Source organism: Stegodyphus dumicola, chromosome 12 (genome assembly GCF_044657685.1).
Source record: "Stegodyphus dumicola isolate Sdum_Otavi_A_Nest chromosome 12, ASM4465768v1".
NCBI lineage: Eukaryota > Metazoa > Arthropoda > Arachnida > Araneae > Eresidae > Stegodyphus > Stegodyphus dumicola.
In genome coordinates, this window is record NC_140779.1 from 2,772,927 (window position 1) to 2,792,082 (window position 19,156).

General features: G+C 35.1%; 1 pseudogene; it reads left to right on the forward strand.

Moving 5' to 3' along the window:
* Nucleotides 1-11,150, forward strand: part of LOC146993492 (E3 ubiquitin-protein transferase MAEA-like) — a 59,945-nt pseudogene extending 48,795 nt beyond the window's left edge.
* The last annotated feature ends 8,006 nt before the right edge of the window (nucleotides 11,151-19,156 follow it).

The following is a 19,156-nucleotide window of genomic DNA, read 5'->3' on the forward strand; positions in this document are numbered from 1 at the left end:
ACCTAGAGCCATCAAATTTTGAATAACCTTTTGATATTGCTATTGAATTGAACTTTGTGTGGTTTAAGTGCGGAAAACATATATATAATAAATAAAAGTAACACAGAAAAATGCTCTTTTGGGCATAATATAAAATCTGAAAGCTTTCATGTTTTCGTTTTTTTCTTTTACTTTATTTTAAATTCTTTCTCGAATTCGTTCCTAATGTGTGCAAACAACATCTATGTTTTAGTAAAACTTACAACAACTTCTGGTCTAATTTTAAGTTATTTCTTATGTTTCAAGTGACAGATATTGAGAAAGTTAAAAATGATTTGTCCAAATCAGTTTAATGTAAGAAACAACGAAACTTGGCTACATATATTAAGTGAATCAGAAGCACTTTTGGGGGTTTCAGTTGCTTAGTCTATTTCTGTACGTACTTACTGAAAAGAGCCCTACTACCAACAAAATAATATGAAAAGAAAAGTTTCAAGAAGTTTCTTCCTACATAGATTGCGTTAATATGGTAAAAAGGATATTCTCATTCAAAGCTCAGCTGTATTCCTGCTTGCAGCTTAGACAGAAATAATATTATCACCAACTGTTAAGCAGCGGGGGGGGGAGGAAGGCGATTCGTAAAGTTACATTAAGCTGAGTTTCTTTCTTATCTGCAATATGCGCTGTTTGTAAATTTTAGCTGTAGTAGGTTTTGTACATAATTTTGTACTGCGCAAACAGCAAGAGTTTTAGTTAACTTATAAGGTATTTCTCCCGCCTTCTTAGCATGCTTGCGTAGTGTAGTGGTCAGCACGATGGGCGCGTATTCGAGAGGCCCGTGGCTCGAGTCCCGGCGAAGGCGTTGCCCCTTCATCTCTCCTGCTTTGAAATAATCTAATGTCCCTACAATGGCGCCCGAATTAAAAGGGTGGTGGATGATGATTCTACACAATCAGGATTTGGCGATTGGGTGGCCTAATCCTCAGGCGGCCTTTAAGGGGGCTCATACACATTAAACCCTTCATGATCTTCGAATATGTGACTGTTTCAAGAATTTTGATATTTTATTTATTTTAAAAGCACTTACTTCCAACGTTTTACAGCTGACTACATAATATAGCTGCTTTGGGAACTGGTAACTAGAAAGTTTATGTTGCCACAAATAATTTTGTAATTTAATCCGCTTTGTGAGAAAATGTTTCGTCGCGTTTTCCCCTTGCGCGCATGATATTTTAAAAATTGCTAATGGTATAGACTTAATATTTGACGAAATTCTTTATATGGGCATGTTTTTCTAACTGAAACAAAAATCTGATGAATATTTTAATATTAAAAAATTTTATGCACGAAAATGTTACAGATTTTTTTTAATAAAATACATTTTATAAACTCAACTCCAAATAAAATAAAAATTTAACATGAAATTCTTTTGGTTCACAGTAGTTTCCAAATGTTATAAAAGCTATATATTAAATAAGGAATTAAGTTGCAACAGAATATTTTAAACTGTGCATAAGGTGGAAACGAAGGTGGCGACGAAAAATTTTGTCACAAAGCGGATAAATTAGAAAAATATTTGTGGCAGCGCGAACTTTCTGATTACTATTTCAGAACGCAGCTACATTATATAGTCAGCTGTAAAAAGTTGGAAGTAATTGCTTTTAAAATAAATAAGTTATCCCAAATCTTGCAATAGTCACATATTCGAAGATCTTATGGGTTTTTAGGTGTATGAGTCCCCTTGAAAGGTGGAGTATCTAAGGTATTTATCCTGCCTTCATAGCATGCCTTCGTAGTGTAGTGGTCAGCATGCTCGGCACGTATTCGAGAGGCCCGTGATCCGAGTCCCGGCGAAGGCGTTGCTCATTTTTCATCTCTCTTGCTTCGAAATAACCTAATATCTCTACACACTTAGATTACGTTTCTACATAAATAATAAGTTGTAGATGAGCAGTAACTATATCTGTTCCCATGTGTACATATATTCAATTAGTGCTTAATTACCACCTTTGCTGTTGTAAAATTAACCTAAATTAATGCCACATTTAAGAGGCTATCCAGCTAAGATTTCGATAATTGGACATCGCAAATCTAGTACACTCTGTGGTACAACCGCCTCAATCGCAACCTTGGCTGGCATTCTGCCAAAACACATAGACTTCTCCAAAAGGGGCGTTATTATTTGCTGCGACGGGAAAGTACAAGGAGAAGTGTTCTCTTCTATATATGCTCGAGTGAAAGAAAGTCCCCATCCTTCCAGCCTGTTTTGAGAATAATTCGGCTCGAATGGCGCATGCGTGTTTGTGCTCATGGTCGCGGATGAGCGATTGAACTATACTAACGGAACTTCGAATCCCTTTGTTTATTTTGTAATAAAAAAAAGTCAGTATTCACACTGTTAAAGAGTTTTTAAAACAAACTGAATTAACAAAACAGTTTACAAAAACTGAATTAACAAAACAGTTTACAAAAACTGAATTAACATAAGCTAAAACCGCAAGTTTGTTGCCCGAACGTTCTATTAATTAAAATCTGAGAAGCAGCCGTAAGGGAATGTAAGCCAAATCCAGAAGATCTTTTAGCAATTTCAACTGCATTAACTCTTCGACTGCTTCTGAATGAATGAAAACGTTCCAAAATTAAAATGAGGTGAAAGGGAAAGACTTTATCAGTTTCTATGAATTATTACAAAGCTAGTTTATATTGTAAGGATCTTAAGTTTTACTAACGTTTATTTTATTTTAAATCTTTACTATCACTTCTTATTTTCTACTTCCGGCCAGAATTAAAAACTTTAACTTTTTTATGCAAATTTCTTGGCGAACGCCAAGTACTTAAGTTGTGGCTTTTTACCAAGCAAGAGAGAGGAAGGAGCTATTAGAAGCAGGCCGCTTGCCATAGTAGTTTTACTCGGTTGCTGGTTGCCTTCAAGGCCAGAGGTTTAATCCTCTTGATAATTTTAAACGTATCGTAGTGTTAGCAGTTCTCTGTACACATACGGCTTTTTGCTAATATACGGCCAATCTTGGAGTAGGCACTTGTTTGATTAGTCCAAAGTTAAGTTTAGTTAATATTTTTATATTCTTACGTTCAGACCGCAAGTGGTTGGTCTCTGTATTCCGAAGTCCGGAAATCATTGTAAAGAGAGAAAAATAAAGGGTTTCGTATACCCTTCCTGTATGTATTGTCTACTTCCCAAATTTATTGAACATAGCTTTAGTAAGCTCCCTGTTCCGAGTCAGGACATTTAATGTTCCCAAAGCAAGTAAGGAGGAACACAGAACCTGATAATATTACGGAGAAATAAAATACACATAGGATAACAAGGAAATAAATCTAGAAGCAATCTGCTTGTAGACTCGAGGGAAACATTGGTAGAGTTTAAACTGTTGACAGAAATAAGAATACTTTTAGAAATCTGAAAATTCTGAAGGAGCTGCAAATGATGACTGAGGTAGGATTGGGTTCCTTTTCCAAGAAGTAAAGTAATACATGGTGATTTTGGACCAAGTTTTTTTATATGTTTCTGAAGTTTTTTCGTTGGGACTTTATTTGGAGTCCTGATTTTGATGCGATTGGGACTTTTAGACCCAGCGCGCCTATTCGTGTTACTATTTCATAGTTGATTTGTGATAGTATAGAGAGCGGCAAAAATGTCACGTTATTTATTATGCAACAAAGAAATGCTGCAAAAGTTATCAGAGCTATCAACTGGCACTGGCGAAGAATGTATTGAAGAAAATTAGGATGGAAGTGATCATGAGTTTTTAATTTACTTGATTCTGATCCAGACAGTGTTATAGATTCTGAAAACGAGTGTGAGAAAGACAAATTTTTTGGAGAGAAAAAATTATCGGAACCAAATAAATAAATAAATTTTAAAAAATGCATTGTTTGTTCAGCAAAAAAGCACAAAAAAAACGAAAACGCGTTTCGCCGAATGTGAAAAATATTTGGAACACACGAAAACACTTTCTTCAATGTGCTGCTCACGTTTGTTGTTGCGTTTTCATCTGTGTCTATAGTGCTAATAAAGAAAATAAGAACCGACACAGAGTAAAGAGTATCGATACAGTACTATTATTTTCCTGTGCTAATAAATAATTAAATGTTCTATTCCTTTAAGAAATTTTGTTTCGTAAAAGCATTTGGAGAAATTAAAAATTTTAACTTGCATATTTTTTAAATTTTATCATAAAATTTTTTATTGACATAAGTGTCACATTTTTTCTAAATATTCACAACAGTTTTTTCCAAAAACAAGAACTGGGTCTTTTGGACCCAGTGTGCGCGCTCGTGTAACTCATATGAGCGCGCGCGCTCTCGAGTTAAAGAAAAAGAGTTTTAATTAATTAAAATGAAAAGCCAACATTATATAGCGTATTGTACAGTACTTGCATGTGCTGAAAGGCATTGCTTTCTGAACATCTCAGCTGTTTGACAGACACCGTGCTGCATTTAAAATTTCTTAGCCAGCCGTTATTTGATTTAAGTTACTGCTTTTGAGCTAAGAATCTTAGCATTTTCACAAAGAATCGGGCCCGAAATTGGGTTTCCCATAGAACGTTGTTTAAAATTATGGGTTTGCTTCTTTTGATATCGGAAATCATTTATTGTCCAACACTTCGTTTCAACACTGCGTTATTTTTTTTTTCTTAAATTCTGAAAGCGATTCGGATATTCGGAGTTCGGATAATTGGAATCGTACTGTATTTGTTTTATCAAAAATAATATAAAATATATTGTTAAAATCAACTAGTTCTCAAAAGCTCTTTCGATCTAATTCTGACCCATAATTACATAAACTCTTCTTAAACAGAATCGTTTAAAATAGTAAATTTCCTATTTTGGTTCCTCATTTAGACTTCACACTTTGTATAACAAGTAATCTAAAATTTTCTCAGTTAACCACTCCATGGACCCTGTCATCTAGTTCTTTTCCGAAATTAAACTTTTACATTTCTCATATTTCACTTTGAATGAGTACAATTTTTTTTTTATTTCGAAGTGAACAAAAGCGCAATTTTTGCATAATGTCCAGCCCGCCGAGTTAATCCAGCCCGCCTCTGTTTTAAACCATCTCTCCGCTTAATAATATTGCTTTTCACGTGAAAATATTTTAAGTAAATGAAATTATTCAACGGCAGATATTCGAGTTGAGAAGTTATGAATAATACCTGCACGTGGTTCGTCTGACGTCGTATATTCGGATTTTAGTGTTGTTGTTGTTTTTTCGGTTTTGCTTGAGCGGCGCACGTGGTATGATTTATCACGTCAGCCGACTCTTACCGACTATAGGCGCTCTGTGATATTTTGTTCCTTTCATTTTATTTTATTTATTACTTACCATTGTTATGTCGTTTTCAAGACCAGAACAAAACAGAAACGCGGATTTCGAATGTTGTGCTTTTAAAGCAGAATGGAGTGTGAATTATTTTGTCATAGAATTAAGTGACAAATATTGTGTTTATTATGTAAAGACATAATAGCTTATAAGGTATTTCTTCCACCTTCTTAGCGCACCTTCGTGGTCAGCACGCTCGAAGCGTATTTGAGAGGTCGGTGGCGAACGCGATTGCTCGTTTTTTATCTTGCCTGCTTCCAAATAAATACCTACTGTCTCTACAATGGCGCCCGAACTAAAAGGGTGGTGGGTGATGATTTTTCCCCACCCAGGATTTGGCAATTGTGCGCCCTAAAAACCCCAGGCGCCTTTTAAAAGGGGGAGTATATATGGTATTTCTCCCAGCTTCTTTGCGTGCCTTCCTGGTGTTGTGGTTCTGCACGCTGGGCCGGTATTGCAGAGGTCCGTCGTTCGATTTCCTGCGAAGGCGATTGCTCATTTTTCACCTCTCCGGCTTCCAATTAACTTAATGTCTCTAGAATCTGTACGAAAAGAGTAAAATGTGCGTTTTAGTAAGGAAACTAAGCACTCGACACATTCAAAACTCACAGTAAAGGAACGACCGCTAGCTATATATATAACTGGAAGGACTACAAGCGATGATCTTCGAGGAAGTCGTAAAAACGCGAACGCAATACAATTTGCAATAGAATCGGTTCAAATGTGTGGCAAATGATGGTTGTAAAAATACGTGAGGAATGGGAAACAGATTAATTGGACAAATTTTAAGTCTGGCGAAAAAGCTAAATGTTCAAAACTTCGGATATTTCATCACATTATTCACGACCAGACTTTTGGCGGGAAACACCTATCTCTGTCATGTGTTATTGATCCAGCTGCGTCAGCGATTAATTTTATTCACTCTCGTTGATTTAAGCATTTTTAATTAGAGAACGAAGCTAAATATTCCAGGGATTTCCAATCTTTTTATAGTACCGTACCTGTAAGTTGAAAACAATTTAATGGCGTATCGGTTCACCGAAAATTTTGAAATGGGGAATAAAATTCAATGCAAAACATTCGTAATAAAGACAAGTGACTTTGGATATATTTTTATTGCTAAACATATACATAAAATATGGAAAACATGGAGCTGTTGAACTGTTCGGTTGATGCTTTTTCTATTTCATGCATATATCATATATTTAATGGTAATATTGTAGAGACATCAGGTAATTTTTGGAAGCAGGCAAGATGAAAAATTAGCAAACGCCTTCGCTGGGAACCGAACAACGGACCTCTGGAATACCGGCTCAGCGTGCAGAACCACTACACCACGAAGGCACGCTAGCAAGACGGGAGAAATTCCTAATATACTCTCCCTTTTAAAGGGCGACTGGGGTTTTTAGGGGACCCAATCGCCAAATCCTGGGTGTGGCGAGTAATCACCCACAACCCTTTTTAGCTCGGGCGCCACTGTAGAGATATCGGGTAATTTTTGGAAGCAGGCAAGAGGAAAAATTAGCCAACGCCTTCGCCGGGAATCGAACCACGGACTTCTGGAATACCGGCCCAGCGTGCAGAACCACTACACCACGAAGGCACGCAAGCAAGGCGGGAGAAATACCTTATAATATAAAATGAATTATCATGTTTTACTATTTTAGTAAATTGTAATGAAATCTAATGTCTTATGATATAAGAGTATTTAAGTAGAAATCTAATATTTTTAGCTCAAATATATAGGCATTTCTTATTTTTATTTAGCGTAAAAGTTTTGCGTGTTATGGGATTGCTTGCATTTCCTTTATGTATCACACTGTATCATTATACATATAATTTTACATAAAATACACACTTTAGAAATATGTAAACTAGTGAAAAGTTGAACCCTTTTATTATTAACTAAAGAAGTAATATCGAGCTCAGTGTTTAAGGCAAAGATTCGCTTAGAAATGGCAGAAGTGAAACCATTGGAGTACGCTACTCTTAAGGTACACTGTGCAAAAAAAAAAAAAAAAAAAAAAAAAAAGAGAGGACAGTTCTGTATCTCCCGTTCTAGTGGCCCGATTGTCGAAATTCAGCTTACGTTTTTCATATCTCGAAAGCGCGACTTAGGATATGTATTAGATTTTTATATAGCATTGTTCTAATACATTCGAAATAAGTGAATTTTAGATCATTTAACATTGTTCTAATACAGGTATTTTGACACAAAATCGGACTTTTTCTAAAATGATATGCCAATATTTTCCCATACTTCGATTCTACGATTCAAATTATGCCAGATTGTCAAGTTTTGTAAAAATCACATGAGCAGTTTTTAAAAAAAATTGCTCTCAAATGTTAATTGAATGTGTGTTAATTGAATTTGATATATATTTATTAATATCTCTTTTTTATTAAACATAATTGATTCTTCCTTTCATATTTTGAAATTTAGGTTCATTCCAAATAAAATTCGTTTATTTTTTAAATTTGTATTTTTAAATATTTTTATAAATTTTTCCAAAACTTGAATTATAACCTATAAAAGTTTTGCCATCAACTTAAAGTAGATATGTTTCTAAGCATACCTGAAAAAATTAGTTTTTTTTCATTCAAATTTCCCTAAGATATACATTTGAAATTTGGCGTATTATTATACATATTTATACAAAAATGTGGTTTACCCACTTTTTTAAATTTATCTGAAAGTGGGAATGATGCCTTTTTTCCTGCTAGTGGGCAATGCAAAAAAAAAAAAGGAAAGGAAAATAGGTTGTCATAAATTAAGATGTTCGCCAAGTGAAAAATTTCGTCAAGTTAAACTTTTTAATTTCTCCATAAATTTCTCACCAAAAATTACAAAATTTAATATCTAGGCATAATCTGAGTCGTAGAATCGAAATATGAAAAAAAAATGATAGGCTATTTCAGAAAAAGTCCAATTTTGTACCAGAATACCTATGTTAGAACAAATCTATATATAAATTTAATATATATCTTAAGTCGCTCTTTCGAGGCATCGAAAACGCAATTTGAATTCCATTAACTGACCCAGGAGAACGGGAGATATAGAAGTGCCTCCTTTTTTTGCGCAGTATACCTTATGCAGTTCTTAATAAAACGTTTAGAACTGCTCAAAAGACTTATAGATCGACAAGTGTCTCATGTTCAGAATGCTGCGCCTGAGTTAGAGAAAGGGTTGTTGAAAAATTCCCCAGTAGTTGTAGAAATAAATGCGTTGTTGGGAGGTGTTGTCAAGGAGTTGACTATTTTAAAGAGAAAATTAGTTAGCAGTAATTCTGAAGATAGTGTTTGTGAGGAACTTAAAGTGGCATCAGTCTGTAAACGACAATTACTCTGAAGTGCCACTGAATTAGGGATAGATATGGCTATGTAAATATTACAGCGCTGCGCGGCATCTATGCTCACGTGAGGAAGTTGTGGTAAATGCACATAACAGCTAGTACTATGGTGGTTGTTAATCAGTCGTTTCAGTTGCCAGCATGGGTAAAACTTCTGATTTAGACAGCTTCAATCTCGGACAGATAGTAGGCTCTCCATGTATGGGCCATTAAATTTCCAAAATCCTCAGCAGGGTAGGATTTTCAAGGAGTAGGTAGGTAGGTAGGTAAGTTACGGAGGACTCGAACGCCTGGTGTCTAACAGAGGTAAACAGGCATGTGTTCTACGCCTTCCTCTAACTACAGCAAAAGCTTCCTGGAGCCACACGAGGCTGCACCAGGAGATTATTGAGGTTGTCAAAGGGAAGTGCATGGCCTTACAAGGGCATTAGTAGGATTGTATTACAGATTGAAGAGGCAAACTGTGGTGTTACAGATAGTAGGTAGTTAAACTAAAAATACTTGTATAATAAGATGTACGCATAAAAAGACATAAAAACACATAGGCAAATAATACACAAAACACAATGCGTAAAATGCATAAACAGAGAGCACATAAAACAGCTACATACACATAGTCACTTAAGGCACAAAAAGAAAAAAGGAGTACATGAAGTCACATGAAAGCTGGAGCACAAGGTTAGTGTAGGGAAATTCTGTTGTATATAAATATAGGTACATCTTGAATGATGAATGATGAGTTCATGAATACTCATGTGTGCAGAAGAGTGCAGTTAGATTGCAAGGCGTTGATTATAGTAGCGTCTCTATGAACATAGATAAAAATCACTGATAAAAAAGCACGAGGATGTTGTAGCACTAATTATTGGGCAGTGCCCCAGCAATGAGTGCACCATGAGGCACACAAGCGTTCACTAACATTGCATAAGAAGAGGACTGTTCATATGCTGTTGAAGGAATTGCACATATATCATTAAGGAGACATAACACATCTCACTAAGAGATTCACGTCATGTATTTGCGAATTGTTAGTATTGCCACTTTAGATTGTGGGCACGGGAACTTAAACACACAGTTGCGGCGAAGCCCAGATATTGTACACGGATGGTGGGAAAAAGAAACTAGTCATTGGGAAAATTGCAAAGGACAGTTAACCTAGAACAAGCATGATGTGAGACGGCTCAGCCGTATTGTACATAGTAAACGAAACCAAACATTAGCTGAAATTACCACCCAGTTGAATCAGGGAGATAGACGTACAGCCAGTAAAAGGATCGTGCAACGCTCGCTTCAACATATGAGCTTCGAAGCCGTATACCCACGGGAGTACCTTTGCTGAATGCAGGCCATCGACCTGCACTTCTTGCCTGGGCAAGATAATACCTAGAATAGACTCTAGTGGACTTGAAATCAGTAGCAAGGAGTGATGAGTCTCGAATTCGACTAATGGGAGGCTGAGAATATGGTGTCAGACTCATGAAGCTATGAACCCGGTATGGCAGATTGGAACTGTACAAGGCCACGGTGGCTGGCTTAATCATGGTCTGGATTAAGCGGCACATTCAGAATTCTCTTGGCATTGTTTGTGATCTCTTGGCATTGTTTCTCTTGGCATTGTTTGTGATCTTTGGTGTTTGAACCAAACTTCCTCAATATGATCCGGTACGTAGAATTGCTGAGCGATCATCTCCATCCATTTACTATGTTGTCCTGTCATTCACACGGAAATAGAGTATCCCAGCAAGATAACTGCACCTCTCATAGGTCCCGGCTTTCTATTGCCTGTTTGTATGAGCGTTCTTCTAACTTCTCTGTCATAAATTGGCTAACGTAAATTCTAATGAGCATCTTTCGGATGGTTTGGAGAAAGGTTTGAAACCTCATCACACAACACTAGCGACTCTTCCTAAATTATAGACAGCTCTATCCGATGTTTCGCAACCCATTCCTGTAGAATGCTTCCAGAAACTTATTGAATCTATGCTTAGTCGTTTGGAAGCCATTATACTATAAAGGCCAGAGGAGACCCAACTCATTACTGACTATTTATCCCTATTTCAGTGGCACCTCAGTGTAGATAGATCACTTGAAAGAACATGAAAGTTCTTTGGAATCTGCTGTTATCCAGTGGAAGAAAAAGCGTCTTAATAGGATGCCTGTTGATATTATTTTGCGATTGTCGATGCTATAACACAGTCCTGAAATTAGCCAAACATTCTAATATTGAAGAGTTGACGAATATTAATGTATTTCTCTTATCAAAAGAAATCTAAGAATCATTGCAAAGACACGAAACTACAAAATGTTTAAGTTGGTGTTATGACAATAAATCCAAGCTCAGGCAACTTAAAAGCTCATTGGAGTTTAATTTATGATAGCAAGAATTTATTGACAGGAGGATTATTTGAAAAAAGTTTCAACATGTTATGGGATTACTTGCCTTTCCTCTATCTACCACACTGCATCCTTATACATAAAATATAATAATCACTTTAAAATTATGTAACAAGCGAGAAGGTTGGACCCTTTTATTATTAACTTCGGGCTAATATATATATCGGGCTCAGTGTTTGTCAGTTTAAGGCGAAGGTCCGATTCAACCGATTCAATGGCCAGCAAAGCTCAATATTTAATTTTCGTAGCAGTCATTGCAGAAAATCCTTTTTCACATTTTAAAATTTTTAATGCCATATGTGATCGCAAATGGCATTAAATATTTTACTGGGTTGAAAGAAAATTCTGAGTATTCCTTACGAATAGGTAGCCAAAAAGTGAATAGATTGGAACTCTGAAAGCTTAATTTCAATCCACTGTCACTGCTAAGGTCTACAAAAGGCTCTTTTGCAATCACATCGTCTGGAAACCCGTTGTAGAATGCGAAAGGATTTCGAATCCAATTTTGAGCACAAAGATCTTCACGAAAATAATTTTGTAAACGTTCAAAAGTTGGTGTTAGATGTTTCCTAATGTCGGTCATCACACCGTCTTTTATAGACAATTTATTTTCTTCGATAAAGTGACAGAGGGAAGGAAACATGCTAATATTTTATTTTTCAAATTGCTGTTGCATGAATTGCAATTTTCTCTTGAACGCGCTTATTTTGTCATACAAGTAGAACACACAATTGTTAATTCTTCACAGAGTCAAATTTAGTTCATGTATTCTTGAAAAAAGCCTGATAAGTATGCTACGCAACCACAGCCCATCAATCAAATTATCTTCGTTCATATATATTAAATTGTTCAAATACGTATAAATTCCATCGCGTAACTCAAACAATCGATTGAGAACCTTACCCATGACAATAGTCTTCATTGTATCGGGTGCTGAAAAAATAGTACGTAAGTCAACTTTTACAAAAACGTAAAAGTGGAAAAATTAAATATTAAAAGGTAATCTAAAATATTAAACAGTATGGATTATTAGTACTTCCACCGTACTTCGGTGTGAAGTAAAAGTGTTCTCCAATCGTCGAACGAGTAACATACGTACAAACTTCAACATATTTGAGTCAAATTACATGATTTGTAACGAAATAATCATTAATTATTTTAAGTATTTCTTGCGAAGTTGTTCTTGCAGTTAATGGCTTACAAAATAATAGTTCTTTTTGTATTTCATTGGTGAAATCCATCCGAATATATACAAGTAGTTGTGCCAAATTGGAAATATCGGTACTTTCAGCCAATTGGGGGGGACTAAAATTGGCTTCTTTCAATCTTTGGATTAAACTATTTTCAGCATGTGATGCCATCTCATCTATTCGCCGCTTGAAGGTATTATTAGATTATGATCTTTGTCAATTTCTTTAAGTCTCAAATGATACTCTGTCAATTTCTTCAATTACTTTGTCAATTTCTTCGCTTTCTCTCCAAAGACAGATGCAACTAGTATATCCTTTGTTGCAGTCATCAAAAATGCTTCATCAATTGTATATGGGTTTTCGCGCTTAGCTATATGCAAACTAGCTAAATATGATGCTGTCACATAATTAGTATTTATACTACTAAATGTTTTGACAGTTGATTTTTTGAGAGGAAAACTCTGAATGTTCTGCTCTCAGAGCTTTGCTCTCAAAAAAAAAAAAAAAAAAAAAAAAAAAACCTCTGAATGTTTTCTTTTAAAACAATAATCAAGAGTTTTGTCTTTTACACTTGAATGTTTGCTATATAAATGCTTTTTTAAAACAGCTGGCTTCATAGCCTCGTTTGATAGGCACTCGCTGCGGAATAGATTCAGCTTCTGTTCCGCATTTCATTGCGAACCCATACTTCGGATAATCAAGATCATACTTCCTGATGCAAGTTCGCTTCTGTAATTCTGATTCTTCGTCATTGCTCAATTCTCGTGATTGATCTTCTTTTAGGTTGAAATTAGAATTTCCAGATTGCTCTAAATATATCTTCATTGTAACGGGGTGCTGAAAAAATAGTACATAAGTCAACTGTTACAAAAACGTAACAGTAAAAAACTAAAATATTAAAAGGTAAACTAAAATAGTAAACAGTATGGATTATTAGTCCGAAGGCCCAATTTGCCCTGAAGGACTATTAATTTCGTTTTGGCATTTTGCGTTGAAAATTTTCAAATTGTTTTGTCACCACTTTTCAAATTGTTGCCACCAAATATAAGAGTCCTGTATTATATTTAAAGAAATTAAATAATGAAGAATCTGCATAAATGTATGTATGTTTCTCGCATTTTGATAAAACAACCGTACCTAGAGAAATCAAAATTTGAATATAATCTTCCATAGAATATGGGCATGTAGAAGCCCTAATTTGAATTTTAAATTTGTTTTATTATCGATCTCAGATTTTGTAAAGCAATTATGAGTTTTTGATTAAGAAAACGATTTCAAAGCGAGCAATGGCAACACTGTACGAAAAAAAAATTATCTCTAGCGCTCGAGAATCTGTATTGGAAATTTTAAAGATACGCTCATTTAAAATTAATTTGCGATATTGCTATTGAAGTTAATTTTATAGTTGAGTATGTAGAACATGATATTTAATAAATAAATATAACATACCAAACGTTAAAAAAAGGCGCCTTTGGACGTAATTTAACATCTGAAACCTTTCAAGTTTATTTTATGTTGTTTTTTTTAATTTTCACTTATTTATTTATTAGTCCAAAGTGGCTTTGCCTCTGAGGATCTACTGTTTTCGTTTTGCGATTTTGCGTCGAATCACTGTGAATGTCCGTTTCACTTTTCAAACTGTTGCCACAAAATATTAGAGCCCTGTATTATATTTGAAGAAATTAAATAATGAAGAATCTGCATAAATGTATGTATGTATATCGCATTGTAATAAAACAAAGATATCTAAAGTTATCGAATTTTGAATGATGTAATCCTGCTGCGAATATGGGCATCTGGAAGCCCAAATTTGAAATTTGGAATTTGTTTTATGATCTATTTCATATATTTTGTAAATGTTTAACAAATTCTTCATTAACAAACTCAAAGATTTGAAAGCGAGCAATTTCAACGTTGCACAGAAAACACATTTTAATCTCTAGCGCGTGAGACTGTGTATCGGAAATTCAAAAGGTATGCTCAATTTAAAATTATTTTGCGATATGGCTCTTGAACTGAATTTTATGGTTTTAGTGCGAAGAACACGATATTTAATAAATAAAGGTAACACACAAAATGTTAAAAAACGCCCCTTTGCACGTAATTTAAAATTTTAAACCTTTCAGATTTTCTCATTTTTAGTTTTAGTTTTTATAGTCTTTTCGTTTTTTTCGTAATACAGATTTTTAACAGTTTTTCATTTTAAATTTTAAAATCATTCGCGTACCGGTAGCTGATTGTCTACGCACCGGTACTGGTACGTGTATTCAAGATTGAGAACCACTGGAATATACCACACAAAACTTTACTCAGAAATGGAAAAGTTTTATTGAGATTTTTAGAACTCGGAAAAATAATAGAAATTTTCTGACTGAGCAAAACTGCTCACAAACACTATCTTCGAACAAGGAATGGCATTGGAAATTAGCATTTATCGCAGGCATCGCAAGGTATTTTAACGAATTTAGCTTAAACCTACAGGGGAAAGAGTGCTCCTGTGTGAAACGTATTCTATCGTAAAAAAATTGTTATTTGTTGAAAAACATATCCCATTAAACAAGTTTGTTCAAATATCAGCAAACTTCCCATTCCCTAAAGCATTAGTGGCAGATATATTTCTTAAACTTCAAACAAATTTACAAAAGCGTTTTTAGAATCTTTATGCAAGTACAAAAACCATTTCTATATTTTAAAATCCATTTGATTGAACAACCGAGGAACTTCCGTCAGACCTTCAGCTGGAAGTGATTGATCTGAGAAATACAAATATGCAGAAAATGATGTTCAAAGAAATTAATCGAAATCAATTATATAAATATTATTCGGAAGATAAATGCCGTCAATTAAAATCAGATATACTAGGATTTAAATGGGAAAGGACATTTTCGAAAACGGAGTATTATAAGTCACAATACAAATCGTTATTAACAGATCATCATTTACAGACAGCGTTAATGACAAGAAATACTAACTTCGAACTTTCGTACTATGAAATATTATCTCAGAAAACAAATGCATTCATGGCATTAGTACAAAATTTGACGTGTTCTACAATTGTTTATTATGTTAAATAAAGATACTTTATTCTTTTTTTCTGGGGGGGGGAAGGGCCCACCGAGTCTTTCCCAAAATGTTTGCCGACCCCTGCTTTAAACAATTTTCAGAATTTCACAGCTGTTCATCCTACCAAAATGATGCATCTATTACAGAAGTTCACATTTGTGTCAGCGCACCAACGGCCGAGCGGTAAAGTCGCTGAACACTGGTAGTTCTGTCCGAGGTTCGAATCCTGCGAACGGGCTGGCTGCATGGGTGTTTTCGTGGTTTTCCCCATGTGTAACGTGTATACGATTTCCCTTAGAAAGTCCTCCACGAAGGCATCCCTCCCCTTAGGCAGATAGCCCTAGTGTGCTTTGCCATAATTAAATACATCAACATCAACACATTTGTGTCATTTTTTTTTTCATTTAAGTTAAAGTATTCGGTTCAGTTCTTAAAGCACCAACTTCAAGAACGAATTCAGCATAGTTTGCTCTCCTTATGTATTGCTTGCAGGGTTTCTTAAACCTTTTTTCAGTCGCGACCTTCCTTTTATCCCTGAGATTTTTTCTTGATCCCCAGGACCTCATAATATTTACAAAAATTTTGTGGGACCCCATAATTATTGTGCAAATCCGACACACGCGTGAGTGGAACCGCCAATTGTTTTCACTTGTACTGTAATATACTATTGCAGTTTTAGATCATTAACTTTAATTTCTAATTTTAAGACATAGAACAATGTAAAAATTTTAAATAAGTTATAAGGTATTTCTCCCACTTTCATAGTGTGCCTTCGTGGTGTAGTGGTTCTGCACCCTGGGCCACTATTCCAGAGGTCCGTAGTTCGATTCCCGGCGAAGGTGTTTCCTAATTTTTCAATTATCGTCCTTCCAAAAGTATACCTAATGTCTCTACAAAGTAACAGACGAAATGACAGCGTCACGTGCAAAGCAAGGAACGTTTATTTTATAAAAGAATGCGTCGAAACGTTTTTGTTTTGTTTTGTTTTGTTTTGTTTTTTTTTTGTTTTTTTTTTTTTGGGGTCTGTATTTTCTTATCATTATGTATTTTCAGATACATTGTGTAAAAATGTTTGGTAATTGTACAATTATTATAATAAGAAATATCGAAACTGCTAAAGTTTTTGGTGACCGCCTGCAGCAGGTCCCGCCATCCCCAGTTTAAGAAACACTGTTTGTAGCAAAGCATGGGGAAAGTACCTAAAATATCCATGCATCCAGCTCATTTGTTGAAAAAGTTTACAATTCTAAATTCACTTTCTTCCCGCACAGCCATAGATCTGTGACTGGTACATTTAATAAGTGTAGCTCTGAGTTTAATTAGTTAGAGTTACGAGGCACATATGCCTTGCTGAGTGAAATTTTATCATGGCTACATTCCAGTATTCTAAATTTTAGCGTCTCAGCATTTCATTTTTCGGCTATTATTATATTTAGTTCATAACCGCGTAGGTTGTGGCTAATGCATTTTTTATTTAAATGTACTTGGATATTTTTTTAATTTTTCTGAAAATGTCCTATAACTCGCATTTAAGGATTATAGCTTAAACTGACAGGCATTGAAGGTGAACAGAATAAAATAAACTTAAATTTAAAGGCTATAAAATTAGAACAAAAAGGTTGGATTTATTTCAGTTTAATTTGATGATAAAACAAAAAAGTAAGGGAATTTATAGATAAGTTGTGACATTAGTTTGAAATGTTTTAAAGGTTACTCTTTCTGCACTATACTAGAATAAGATCTCGCTTAACTCGAGATACGTTCGATAAGATCCAGCATTAAACGAGATCATTTTTACATAAAGAATAAGTGAAACAGAAGAGAGAAAAATGAATTTATCAGCTATTGTTTGCTTTATTTGTAGCATTTGTTAATAAATAATCTTTTATTACATCAATTATAGAGCTGGTAATTGCTAATATTGATTTTAATTTGTAAAATGTTCATGAAAATCGAACAAAAGTTCGAGTGAAGAAGTTATGTTTGTGATGAGGAACATACTTCTCTATTCGACACGTTCACGCAAAAGAAATGAAGGTGTTTGTTTTTTTTCCCCAAGATTGGAAAATTCGAGTAAAGAATTTATGTTTATGTTGAGGAATATACTTCTCCATTCGACATTTTTTTTCCTTTTGTAAAGAAGTTACCTTAGCGCGCTTTCCTTCTTTCTGCTTCATTCAGGAATTAATTGCCGACATGCATCATTGATGCATATCGACTTGCTTTTGAATTTCCATCAGAATTTAAATGCTTTTGTGTAAACTGGTCCATTATTTTCTTTATGTTGGTTAAACGTTTTTTAAAAAATGCGTTGAAAATTCCTCATCTTCGGAAACTGTAATTTCGTCATGTTCTTGCAGTTGTGCAACTAAATTTCTATGATCGTCATTGAAAAGATTTTCACTAGTTGTAACTTTCAAAAATTCTTCAATATCCTGCGCATTTATGTTATCCATTTCGGTTTCATAAGCTAGTTTCACAATTTCGTCGATATCAACGATCATATCAATTATCCTATGTCAACACCGACCATGCATTCTTGCCTAGTCCTTGCATACATTTCTCGGTCACCTCATTGCAAAAAAGGCTGATGTTGTCTAATATATCCGGATATTGTTTGTAGTTTCTTGAAGAAATCTCTAGTGAATTATATATTTTCTCCACCGGTTTTGTCAATTAATTGTCGGAATGTGCGCCGCATTGAAATTACGCCTTGATCCATTGGCTGGATTACCGAATTTGGGTTTGTTTGAATAGTTTGAAGCATTATCAATAATAAAGCTTTATGCTCTGTTGTTTTTTTAATTCATGCAAAAATATTTAATAAACTAGTTCTCGAAAATTTTTATAGTGATTTTTTTAACTCCAAAATTACTATTAAAAAGGATTTCAATCGCTTTTGGAATAATAAACAAGCAGTTGCTTTAGCTTGATAAAGTCTCCTTTATCATAACCACGTAGTAAAACTATTAAACGATCTTTTACAGCTTTAAATCCTAAACCGATTCAACAGTACTGCTACCGCTTGGGATTTCAGGGAATCCCAGTACTACCGCTTAGTACAGTTAAATATACTGAAGTAGCTTTAACCCTTTCAATCCCATTGGGTTATATAAGTCCCAGTCGATGTTTAAAGAAGCCTAGAGGGCATTACATGCATTAATGTACTGCGTAGTTGATGTGCCACTGGTAGTAGGCATCATTTCTAACATCCCCACTACAAAATTGTATATGATAGATCATACACTACCACTACAATACGGTAGACCACCACTACAATATGGTGCCATACAACTACAATATGGTAGACTATCATCCAGTTCCAAGTTGTAGAATATAGGAGATCACTTTATAAGGTATTTCTCTAACCTTCTCCTTCTTGGGGTGCCTTCGTGGTGTAGTGGTTCTGCATGCTGGGCCGGTATTCCAGAGGTTCATGGTTCGATGCCCGGCGAAGGCTGTTGCTCATTTTTCATCTCCGGCCTCAAAAAAAATACCTAATGTCTCTACAGGGGCGCGCCCGAACGAAAAAGAAGATGGATGATGACTCTCCACACCCAGGATTTGGCGATTGGGTCCTATAAAAAGTCGCCCTTTAAAAGGGGGGATATATAAGACATTTCTCTCACCTTCTGGGCGTGCCTTCATGGTGTAGTGCTTCTGCACCCTGGACCGGTATTTCAGAGGTCCATGGTTCGATCCCCGTCGAAGGCGATTGCTCATTTTTCATCTCTCAGGTCTCGAAAAAATACCTATGTCTCTACAACTTATCCATCGAAGGCCCCCCTAGAAGAAAGTGGTACAGTTGTACCAATAAAAAACAAGAGAAAAGAACT